This window comes from Pteropus medius, unplaced genomic scaffold (genome assembly GCF_902729225.1).
Source record: "Pteropus medius unplaced genomic scaffold, Ma_sr-lr_union100, whole genome shotgun sequence".
In the NCBI taxonomy this organism is placed as follows: Eukaryota; Metazoa; Chordata; class Mammalia; order Chiroptera; family Pteropodidae; genus Pteropus; species Pteropus medius.
The window spans coordinates 17,320,404-17,333,327 of NW_024349801.1; the positions used below are offsets into that span (position 1 = coordinate 17,320,404).

At 47.5% G+C, this 12,924-nt stretch overlaps 1 long non-coding RNA gene across 20 annotated transcripts in view; it reads right to left on the reverse strand.

Moving 5' to 3' along the window:
• The window catches only part of LOC120623021 (uncharacterized), a 560,047-nt gene that overhangs the window by 25,727 nt on the left and 521,396 nt on the right, over window positions 1-12,924 (reverse strand). The window lies entirely within an intron of this gene.

The following is a 12,924-nucleotide window of genomic DNA, read 5'->3' on the forward strand; positions in this document are numbered from 1 at the left end:
CTGAGACTGTTACAAATGCAAGATCTCAGGTCCCATTCCAGATCTACTAGATCACATTCTGCATTTTAAAAAGATCTTCGGCTTACTCACATGAACACTAAAATTTGAGAAGTGCACCTCTGGATTATTTCATGCCTAGGAAAAAATGTCTGATCCAGAGAAGCTCATCAACCCTCTGTCTGCTCACCTTTTTCTGATAAAGAGGTGGCTCTAAATTGAAACAGAACAGACCTGACTCTAAAATAGAAGGGGAGACCTGCCTTACGCTCTTCCTATGTTATATTTCATTCTCAAACATCAAGAATCATTCCATTAATTAACTTGGAAAACAAAATTACTTTAAATTACAGTCTAGTGCTTAAATAGCAGCAGTGCTAGAAACAATTTCTTGAAAGCTTCCTATGGTCGCACAAAGGAAGTCATTCTTGAAGAAAAAAATAAGAGCCCGAAGATAATTGCTTTTGGTTGGCACTCATGCAGGAAGTTGCCAAATGGCTGCCTTGACCCATTCTGTCTAAAAGTCACTTTCCAGCCATAATTAAAATCTATGATGGCTGTACCATTAACCGTGTCATGACACTGGTCCAGGCATTGAGAATTTCCCAGTTAAAACCCATCATGCATAGATCTTATCCCATGGAAGCTGGGCGAGGCTCCGTGCACACATGGCGGGTTCAGGAAATTGTCCGAGCTGGAATTCTGGTACCCAAGCCCATGTTTTCAAAAATACGTGAACGCTTCTTAGATCGAGGGAAAGACTGGAAATTGAGGTGCGGGGGAGAGTTGATTGTAGCCCTATGTGTTAGCTCCTTCCTATTCTTTGCACCTGCCTGCCTGATCAGTGATCTTTTAAAAGCACAAAAGTGGGCCATACCTATTACTGTAATTTTACATGTAAATTCTGTACGTGGTAGCTTATCCGTGGCTCTGAACATCATAGCATCAGGGATTATTCATTTCTTTGAGTGACTTCTGGTTCCTGTCCACATTTTTTCTTTAGGTTCAGCAAGGAGAGAACCTCTAGTTTGAGGCCTGAGAAACCACCCTGTAGCTTCAGGAGTCGGCCTCCTCCGGCTCTTGTAATTGTCCCTTTCTTCTGAGACAAACTTATCTGTTGCTATTCACCAAGCTCTGAGGGAGGAAGGAAATGCCTAGAACATTACAAAGGCGAACAGGTGACACTAATGACTAATTAATGACACTAGTGACTAATATAAGTGCCACTTCCTTATATCAACCCAAATATTATTTTTTTTACAGCACACACATCACCCAGTTTGACCGTCATCACAACCCCATAAGCAGGGCAAGTCTGACACCTTGAATTCCATTTTACAGAAAAACACAAGCCTGAGGCTCAGAGAGAGAACAGACTTGTTCCCAGTGAGGTCGCCCTCTCAGTGCTTTCTGAGAAGCCCTGGTCTGAACGACTCCATCTCCGGGAGAACATCTGACTCAAGAAGCACATCAAACCCGTCCAGATCGCTCAAGGCCACCTTTGCTGAAGAAAGAGGCGATGTGTGTAGTCAAATGGGCCCGGAAGGCAGATCTCAAGGAAAGGCGTTGCTTGCAACAGGGCCACCATGCGTGGGACACATGTAAGGGGAATTTTTAATCTTCCAGGCTGTGGGTTTCTCTCGCCTTGTCAAGTCACACACATACAGCTGATTTGACCACTAATACATTGTGAGACCTTCAAAGCAAATCCCCACAAATGGAAGTTGCGCTTTAATTATTCAGCAGCAACAAAACCCACCATCAGGTCCCAGGTCTGCGTCACCCTGGGGCCCTGCAGCATTCTGGCATTTACTTTGGGCCTCCGGTAAAGACATAACCACAGGATGGTATGTGGAGGAGGGCCCCAGACCGAGGTGGACAGAGGTGAAGTCCGGGTAGGGCAGGAGGCTCTCCCCGAAAGGTGATACCTGAGGTCAGTGATGAAAAACGAACAGAAACTAGTCCAGGAAAGGGACATGGAACTGGCTTCCCAGCAGAGAGCAGCTCTGTAGGATGCGGCGGGACAGGCAGTCTCAGGAAGGGGCTTGATGGCCATGGTGGGGCGGGGGCAAAGTCCCTCCGCAGAGGAATGTGGGGCCACCTCCAGTACTCTGAATGCCACCTGACTGCCTCCCTGCCACATGCAGGCTGCAGCCCCAAGCAGAACCCCGCGGGCTCAGGAAAGACAGCCGGACGGAGCGGGTGGGGAGGATGCCGGCGTCGTTTCAGTGGGAACTTCCCGAAGTGGGAGAATATTTTTGTTCTAGTTTAGAAGGCTCTAAAGGGCTCAGAACAGTCTTGGTGGCATGCGGGCCAAGAGACGGTGACTTCTCTGCAGCATCAGGCTGCCCTGGGACCCGGTGGGCGAGGGGCGTGGATGCCCAAGAGAAGGCACCGAACAGGACCCTGCCCGCCCCATCCCCTGATGAGTAAAACACAGGCCTGCACACATTCCTCAGACCAAACGCCACATGTCCCTGTCCTGTAAATGGAAGTTCTTTGCACAATGTCTGTAACACGCTTCAAGTGAGCGTGAAAGAGCAAGCTGACAGTTTTGGGTCATGGGCACCATCCCTGGGGGCAGACGCAGGCAGTGTGACATGGGAAGACCGAGGAGGAGGTGGGGGCCTAAGGAGGGCTGGGAGAGGGGGTTCGCCCCCCAGGGTGACGATCAGACTGTTCCTTTGGGGATGCAGGGAAGATGGTGACAGGACGGAGAGGCAGCAGTGGAACAGAAGGGAACACGGCTTCCTCTTCTCCACTGGGGAGGCTTCGGGAACGTGAGCTAGGACGCGGATCTGCAGCTGGAGGCAGAGCTGCCTGGGTTCGAGAAGAAGAGTGAGGACAGGCATCAGAGGCATAGCAGCAGCCAAGTCACCCGAGCCGTTGTGACAGAAATAGAGAAGGTCCAAGAAATAAGGATGTGGAACCTACGGATTCCATCTTCCGTGACTCACTCAGCGGGTTGTCTCCCCAATGCCAGAGCCCTCTGCACCTGGGGTGAGCTCCATCGTTTCATTACCACACACACGCCTTGTCTGTTGAGCCCTCCAGCTCCACCTGGGAACCTGGAGTCCACAGGTGCGCTCTGACAACACTGAACCTTGCCAATCCCACCTCCCTGAGGAGCGTGAGACTGTCCTCCACTGGCAAGGCTGAGGGAGAAGGACTCACGCTGGGACAAGACTGTCGATGTGTGCCCAAAGCCATACTGACACTGACTCAACTCCCCTACGACTGAGCCAGCCCTGAACATGGACGCTGTTATGGAGGTAGCCAATCTCCCCCGCAGACAGTGGCCTCATCCTTACCCTTCCTGCGTGGGACTCCAGCCTGACTGCGTGAGCTCTCCATGTCCTAGTCCCTAATAAGCCCTCCTCCCTCCCTCCCTGCCAGCCTCCTGGAGGCTCCCACAGGCCTCAGAGTGACACACCGGTGGGGGCTGTCCAAATCCACCCACCTCCCCGCTTTGGCTCCCACTTGCATCACATGGTATGTCGCCCTCCCTCCCGAGCTGTCATTCATAGGAGCCTGCCCCTGTCTGGGCCCTCATTCTCATCACTGATAGAACTAGCGATTTGGCAGTGCCAACTGAGCTCAGATTCTCTTTCCATGTGACAATTTTGAGGCCACCTCCACCCCGCACACTGGGAATTCTCTATGGGAGGTCCGTTCATGAGACACGGAGACCAAAGCTATACAGCCGCCTCCTAAAGCTTGATATGGAGGGAAGCTAACAGAGGAAGAAGGCAGAATAGGAGAGTGGGAAACGCCCCCATCGGGAGAGAGACATAGTTTAAATTCTGCCTCTAACATGCACCGTCGTAAGATGTGAACAGTTTTCTTAGGGATGATAACGACGTCATGAGAGCTACTTAAATAAGTTCTTACCACGATACATGATGACCTACTCTGCATGCGGCCTGATGTGAGCACTGTATAAACTTGACACCCCCTTGAACCTGTGTCATCCCTAGAAACTAGGGTTGGTTCCCATTTCATAGATGGAAGGAGTCAGGCTCAGAGAGAGGAGACCTGAGCAAGAGCACACGGTGACTTGGTACCAGAGCCAACAACTTCACGTTGGTCTGGACATCTCCAAAGCCCACAGCCTTCTCTCCCCGCCCTCGCCCGTGTCCTCCCTCTTTGCCTCTTCCACCCATATTGGGAGGAAATGTCAAGTATAATTCCTGAATCTTGAGCTTGGAAAGTCAGGCCAAGAAGTGCAGCAAATATAGTACACATGACATATCTAGTGGGAAGCTAAAAAATGTCAAGTTTTGAAACCATGAATTATTTTCCTTCTGTTTCCTCAAATCAGAACAAGCCCATCTGCGTGTGGTTTTCCTAAGGCAATATGCTGAGAACTTCTTCCATCCAGGTCTGTCCCACTATCTTAAGCCTCCCATGACACTATCTGAAGCAGCACAGAAAACATGAGACTTAGAAAAATGGAAGCTACCTTGTGCTAGATTTCATAAGCCCTAGCAAGTCCTTGAACCCCAATCCAAAGTACCCAGCCTAACTGCAGATCTCTATGCTTCATTTCATAAGAAAACATGGCTTCATTCCTCGATCGACCGATACTGGGAAAAGTAAGCGAAGGAAGCGTGTTCAGCGATCGCCATCCATTTTCCCGTTAGTCCTCATAGTACCCAGGCAGGATACGTGCTGTTATGGCTCCCACTTCACAGATGAGGCTCAGCCAGGTAGAACAGTTTCATAATCAGTGACTACTAAACACCAAAGAACACTCACTTGGGCAAGCACATTAGTGGGAGAGCTGGTTTGAACTAAGGCAGCTGAACTGCAGAACACTGGAGCAGTGACAGACTCTTTAGAAGAAAAATGTAATCCGATTTTCCCATTTCCAAGATATAGAAACTGAGTCCCAGACAAAAAGATGTGCCCTGTAATCAGTCTTTAGACTTATCCAGTTAGGCTCTTATTTACTTATACTTCCAATTACACATCATTTCTTAAGCTCTCTAAGAACTAATTACCGGTAGGAGATGCCTTCAGTATCCTGCCCAGATCCTTTCTCCTGAGTGGGTGCACCCATCCCCCAGCTGTGAACTCCGCTAAAAGCTCACAGCTGTAATATTCTCTGGACGATTGCCCTTGACTAATGCGAGCACATGACCAGAGTAGGCTGCAGTTATTCCCATGCTGTGCCCTCCACAGTGAGCACATGGCCAATGAATGACTGATTCACTGGGGCCCCAAAGCTCAAACCCGTAACTTCACGATAGGACAACTTTCCAGAGCTCCGCATAAAACCAGGCTAAAACAAGTCTCCATTCGAGAAAACACCCTTCCTCAGCTTAATTTTTTCTTCCCTATTCTACCTCCCCTGTCTTTTCCTAAAAACACCGCTTCAGTAAGTCACTTGCGCAAGATTCATCCCTCAGGCTCCACTTCTAGGGAACCCATCCTAAGATACCATCTAAGGAAGGAAGGGGAACATCACACAGGCAAAAGTCAGTGAGAGTGGACAATGAAATCACTGCCTTGCAACTCCTCCCTGGAGGCTGCTACTAGAATGTTTTATAGGTGCTGCAAATAAGAACTCAGTGCTAAACTTAGCCCCATTTAAACTTAATGGGACTTTAAAGACATCTGGTCAACTCCTTCGTTTTAGCAGTGGGATGGCTAACACCCAATGAGGGGAAGCAACTTACCATCTCACACAGAATTCAAACCTAGATCTATTCCCCACAAGTAGTATGATCAGACCAAAGACATTCTCATTCCTACTATGGAATGTATGTCACCAGCTCCAACAGGTGGGAGAACTTATTTGTAGTGATATGGCTGCTCTCCTACATATAAACTATTGCTTAAAGAATGAAATTCATGCTCCTTGGCCTGATGGTAGGTACTTAAACATGGCAATGCCCTCAAGCCTTTGTGCTTGACATCCATGCTCCCCAAGGTGAACTGAGTCCCATGTCCCCTCATTTGCAAGCATGATGTACACTGGTCTATACTAGAATACACGCGCGCGCGCACACACACACACACACACACACATAATTACCACATAAAATACAACTGTCCAGTTTAAATATGAATTTCAGATAAACAACTTACATTTTGGTACAAATATGTCCCAAATACTGCATGAGACGTACTTATACTAAAAACTATTTCTTGTTTATTTAATATGGCATGTTGTTTATTTCCTCCACCTGAAATTCCCTACCCTGTAGAGTCTTATAAAAAATCCTCATTATCCAAAACCAGTTCAAATTGAACCTGTTATGGACAGCTCTCTCTCTTTGGGGCAGAATGCCACGGACTCTGCTCAGCTAGAGGACCACTTACAGTATTATAATGTGTTATCATGAATGGCTTCAATTCTGGGCTCCCAGCAACCGCATGACGAGGGTCTTGGCTTCCATTCATACATTTATCCATGCACACAAGCATGCACTCACTCATTTATTGAATTGTATGTACTTGGCATCTTTGTGTCCAGCACATGTGGGTATAGGATGCACACATCAATAAATGAAATAAGACATGATCTCTGCCATGATAGGGCTTGCAACCCAATGGATGAGGAAGGTATTGAACAAGTAAATAATTGATTTTAAATTATTATCGGTCCTACGGAAGGAGCAGACCAGGTACTCTAATAGAGAATAATGATGTGGAAAGTAGCTGGAGTGGCCATAGAAGGCCCTTTAGGGAGATAATATTTTAAATAGAATCTAAAGGATAAGAAGTAGCCAGTTGTATGAAGAACAGAGGACGGGAGTTTTCAGTAAGAAAGCACAGCCTGTGAGAAGGGCCTGAGGCCAGAAAAAGCTTGTCATTTTGAACTTATTGGAGGAACGGAGTAGCCAAGAGAGACAAGCATGAGATAAGCAGGGAGCCATAAATAGTGGCCAGATCATACAGGACCTTACCAACCATGTTAAAGAGGTTAAAGTAAAGTGGGGGCGGTGGGGGTGGGGGGGTGTTAAAGGGTCTCAGCCTGAGAAATGACACCATCAGATTTGTATGTTTGAAAGATCATATTTACTAATAGAGGTCCCCACCAGAATTAAAAATAGAACTACCTTTTGACCTAGCAATTCCACTTCTAGGTATTTATCTGAAAAAAATCTAAAACACTAATCCAAAAAGATATATGCACCCCTATGTTCACTGCAGCGCTATTTACAATAGCCAAGATATGGAAGCAACCTAAGTATCTATCAATAGATGACTGGATAAAGAAGAAGTGATACATAAATACAATGGAATATTACTTAGCCACGAAAGAGAATATCTTACCATCTGCAACAACATGAATGGACCTAGAGGGTATTAAGACAGAGAAAGACAAATGCCATATGATTCCACTTATATGGGGAATCTAAAGAACAAAATATACAAACAAAACAGAAATAGACTCATAGATACAGAGAACAAATTGATGGTTGCCAGATTAGGGGGCTGGGTGAAAAAGGCGAAGGGATTAAGAAGTACAAGTTGGTAGTTACAAGACAGTCATGAGGATGCGAAGTACAGCACAGGGAATAGATAGAGTCAATACAGTAACAGTTATGTATAGTGTGGATACCACACTATCGGGGGATCACTTTGTAAATTATATAAATGTTTAATCAGTATGCTGTTCACATGAAACTAATACAAATATTGAATGTCAACTATAATTGAAAAATAAAAATTAATAAAGATCACATTTACTGCTGTGAGCCTCTTTCGCCTTTGAACCCGCAACATCTACACCGGACGCACTTAATAAACATTTGTTAAATAAATGGGTCTGTTCCCTTACTTGACCCTGGCTTTCCTCATTGGAACTTCATCCTGATGTTCGTTCATACAGGTAGAATGCTGTCTCGCTATATGTCCCCACTATTAAGAAAGTCATCAGAGGGGTATTTCGAAATCTCAGAATGCCTGTTTACTTTGGAAGGACTTTGGTCTACAGGAAGAACTGAGATATAACATAGCAAACTTTCACCAAGTAGCATCTTGGCTTTTAAATTAAATGTCAGCACTGGTTTTCCACTGGGAATCTGGCCCAGGCTTCTGGAAGGGAAGTTCTGATCAATAACATCGGCCAGACCCCCAGTATGGGGAAGAAGAGAAACTGCCGTCAGGGAATGTGGGGAATGGCGGTACCTGCTCCCAGTGTGCAGATGCTAGGACACGGGTGGCCCATCCCAGGGTGTGTATGACCAGCAGTGGGCAGGACGGGATCTTTCCATTGCTCTGGAGGAGAAAGTGATGGAGGGAAGAAGGATGTGCTCCACTTCCTCACAGTCTACCCTCTCCCTGCAGTGAAGACCCAGCACTGAAGGTCTTACAGGGCTTAGGACCTAGCGCATAGGTACCAAGAAAGGTATTAAGTTCCAAGGTTGAAGGAGGAAAAGACAGGAGGGGAAGGAGAGTCTCTTTTCTTCTTTATTTACTTCTTTTTGGCCAGGAGTTTTCTGGACTCAGTAAAGCCCGTATCCCTTACATCAGGACTCTAGGGTATCCAAAACTGCCCCCAGTGTGCTGAGGTTTTATGGTTTACTGTTCCCCCTCTCTTTATCAACCCATCTCACCCCAAAAATACCTTAAGGTCTTCTGGTCCGCCCTACCCCTCCTGTGCACCAGCGGAAGGCTCCACATCCTGCCCTGAGCACCACTTGCCCTGCATCTAGACCCTCCTCACACCTTGGCCATGGTCTACTTCATGCTACAGTCAGTTACATCCCATGGACATCAGCTCCCTTGAGAACAAAGAATACCAGCTCTCCCTCTCTGAATACCCTGCGAGGCCAAGCCCCATTCTTGGAGGAAGCAGAGAAAAGAGGCAGGAGCAAGACCTGCCAACTAGCATTTCCAGGAACATCTCATTTCATTTTCACGGTGACCCTATACAATGGTCATTCTGCTATCTACATTTTTTCAGATGAAAGATCTGAGGTTCAGAAAGGTTAAGCGAAGCCTCCAATCACCTGGGTATTAAGTGACGAAGTCTAAACAAGTCTAAGCCCATGGAACACCAATGCCGATGCCCCCACCCCCAGCGGTCAAGCCTACCCCAAACAAAGCTACTTAACTTTTTAAGAATATTTGCCTCCCTTTCCTATCTGCAACACACTCTTCTCCTGCACTTTCTGCAAAGATCATTTGTACCCACATCTCACACCTCTCCCCCACCCTTCCCTGAAATCTGGTGTTTAATGGGAGTGAGCTTGCTAAGCCTCATGCAAACATGACAGGAATGTGGGCACTGTCTGGATTCCAAGGGACCAGATTGGACCAGAGGCACCAGAGCAGACTACATCTGCTACACGTGCGATGAGACATTTTAGTCTTCACTCCCTTTGACGATCTCATCTGGAACGTTCACAGTCTCAGGGAAGGCAAACATGATAGTCACCGGCAAGGATTTTCTTTTGTGCCCTTCTCTGCAGGTCAGAAGTGGTTAACTATGGACAGAAGTCTCCTTCTGGTACCCATTGCCAAAAAATAAAGTCTCCTCTGCAAGTCTGAGACAATTTTCAGGATCAAGCCCCCGGTCCCTAACTACAGCTGTGGTCTGTAAGTCTACGCACAGGTGGGCTCTCACTACACAGAGGGCCAAGAACGTCCGGTCTCAGGACCTTGGCAGGAATGCAAGCTCCACACCCCTGGTAGTGCTTGGTGGTGCCGTTTCCTCTACCTAGAATTTGCTCCTGTCTATGTTTCCTTGTGAATTTCTTCTCACCCTCCAAAATCTATCTCGAATGACCCTTTCTTGAGCTCTCTCTGAATCCCTGTAACCTTTTCAGCAGGATGAATCACTTCCGAATGTGACGAGAACATAGCATCTTGTACGAGCCTCTTATCATCATTCACTCGGCAAATATGTATGCTTCACCTGCTATGTACTAGCTGTAGGGATACAGCAATGGACCGAAGAAACCGAACACCTTCCTTCACGAGGTTTATGTTCCGGTGTATAAACGGCCCTGTCATGCGAGCCTCCTCCAGTACACTGTGCTGCCAGCAAAGAACCCTTAACTCCCATCTTTGTTTCTCCAGGGGAAAGTATGGTGTCCAGCACTTGGCAGACATTCAATCATTGTATTTATATTCAGCTGGGGAAGACGTATGTCATGACTTGCCAGGAAATCTGGCTCTGCCAGAAACAACCTGTATGATTTCTGACCAAAACCAGTTCCCATTCTCAGGCGTAGTGTCCTTGCTGAAACTGAGAGCCAGCGAGGAGGTGCTCAAAGGGGTTTCCTGGAGCCATAGGCTTCATATGAACCGTATAATCCACAGTGTGTTTTTCATAGAAGGAAAAAATTAAAGGCTCTGGGCTGATCTTAACTGGATTTAGACCCAGAGTTACCAGGAAGTCCCAAAGTCTCAGCCAGTTCCTTCTGATCTCAAGCCCTAGCAATCTGATAGCCCATCTGCAGATCAATCCCATTGATCTCGCTCTGTAACGAAGCCACTTCCCGATAATGTGGCGGTGCCTGCTGCGGCTGACTGCCATTCTGTGTGGCTGTGTGCTTATGCAAAGACGGGGTGTGTGAGGCATGCACTGGTCATGACAGTTTGTCCCTCTCTGTGTTAATGGTGAGACAGTGATATTTCTTCCTGCCACAAAATAGTCATACACAGGGTGTGAAGAAAGCCCTGAAATCTCACCAATCCATCTTCCAAATAGGGGCGACAAGGGCATCTTGATGGCTACTGTGAACAGGATGGGACAACCCCTTAAAGTCTTTTCTCCTCACCTAGAAAGACTGATGGATTCAGACCTAAAGATGGTAAATGACCAGAACCATTTCATCAAACACCTTCAGACCACAGGTGTATGGAGAACCTTCTTCTGAGGTTGAAAGGGGGGTAGATGGTCAAGGATAGATGGGCAGGAGCGGCTGGACCTCACAGAATGAAACCTGAGGTCCTGATCTCCACCCTCTAACTCTTGCCAACTCCCGCTGGCGACTCTACACTCGCCTCAGGGGGACGCTGTGTCCCCCCTGTAAACTCCATGGCCCAAATGTGGACACAGGACCCTCCCCTTAATTCTCTGTGGCACGACTGAAATAGACAGAGCTAGAAACTTCAACTGGGACTCATTAAGGACTTGGGGATGACAGAGAGAAATCAACTCGGAGGATCACGTAAGTGAAAATCAGGCCACTCGACATAGATTCAACTTGGTCTCTGGACTTTTAGTGGCGCCTCCATTCTAGAACTGGGTTCACCTCCATGAGGTGCCCTGGAAGTCACACCACTTGGGCACCCACAGCCCGATGTCTGCCCTCTCAGAAGTCTGGGCAAAAGAGAACGAGTCTCAGGATAAAAGGTGAGTGTTCCCGTCGCCCACAGGGTCAAAGGCTCCCTTGGTAACTAACGCACATTATTCTGCAGCTGTTTATGGCATTGACAGTGTTTCCTGGGACACCTGTCCAGATTAACGCTCACTGATCTTTCTCATTCATTAAGTAGCTCCATGATGTACTACAGTGCAGACACACCAAAATACCGCCATTTATTCGATCATTCCCTGTTGATGAATTGATGGCATTCTAGTTTTTTCCAGGGGTTTTCCTTTTGTTTTTTCATGCATGCAATGCTACAATAAACATTTATAATAAAATCTTTCCACTTGATTTCTGAAGGATAGTGTCCCTGAAGTTGACCAAGCCATTTTTCACCAGAAGCTCATATTATTTCCTTTTAACCGCTCTTGGGTGAGATGAAAACCTACTGACGTGGTCAAGGGTAGATGCCAAACCCCTGGCTGGCGCCTGTTATTCTAAACCCACATGACAAAATGACCTTCTGCCCTTTTGGAGTCAACCGTTAGGGTGCCTGTCCGGACACAATGGGCAGATGGCGGGCCTTCAGGACCACTCAGGACACTCGTCCCCAGCCATCCCCTTCCAGCCTTTACTCATGCTCCACAATGGTCCCTCCTGAGCTGGGTCTTAGAGATGCCTTTAGAGAAAAGCCAAAAGCCATCAACCACATGACAGTAGCAGCAGGAGGAAGACGGTGCACAGAAAGAGCTTAAGACTCAAAGAGCTGGCCACAAAGGCTCATGATGAGGATTCAGAGGGTACAGAGCTGGCAAGGCAACGGGGGCCACCTCCACCCTCTCATCCTCCAGACCGACTGTCCCATTGCATAAGCAGACTCTCTCCAGAAACTGGTCCTGGGGGCCACCTGGACAGTCGGTTCTGGGAGATCTCACCCTTCCTTCTCCACCTCCTCACTGCCTCTCGCCTTTGATTCCCATCCTGGATAGCAAGCTGCAAGTGACCCTGCAAACCTAACTTTTACAGCAGCGGTCCCCATCCTTTCTGGCACCAGGGACTGGTGCTCCAATGAGGATCTAACACCTGACGATCTGAGGTGGGGCTGAGGCGGTGATGCTCGCTCTGGGGAGCAGCTGCAAATACAGATGGAGCTTCACTCTCTCGCCTGCAGCTCACCTCCTGCTGTGCAGCCCGGTTCCTAACAGGCCACAGACCGGTACTGGTCCACGGCCCAGAGATGGGAGACCCCTGCTTTATAGGCATTAGAATAACAGAGAGGGTGCAAGCACAGATTCTGGACCCAAACTGCCAGGCTCAAAGCCTAGCCCTGTTCCTTTCCAGCTGTGTGATAAGACAAGTTATTTACACGTTGTATTCTTTTGGCCTCAGTTTCATCATCCATAAAATGGAGATAGTAACAACTCAAAAGGATGCAAAGATTTAGTAATAGAATTTGTTTCCCTTCAAATTGGTGCCCAGATATAGATATATTTTATATACAAAGTACTTAAAACAGTGGCCCACAGTAATCTCCCAGAAAGTCTCAGCTTTTACTATTGGCCACATACCCATCATCAGGCCAGGTCCCCCTGTAACGCTGCAGCCTGAGACACAGTGGAGCACTCTCTGTTCCCTGCCCATGGCGCGCTGC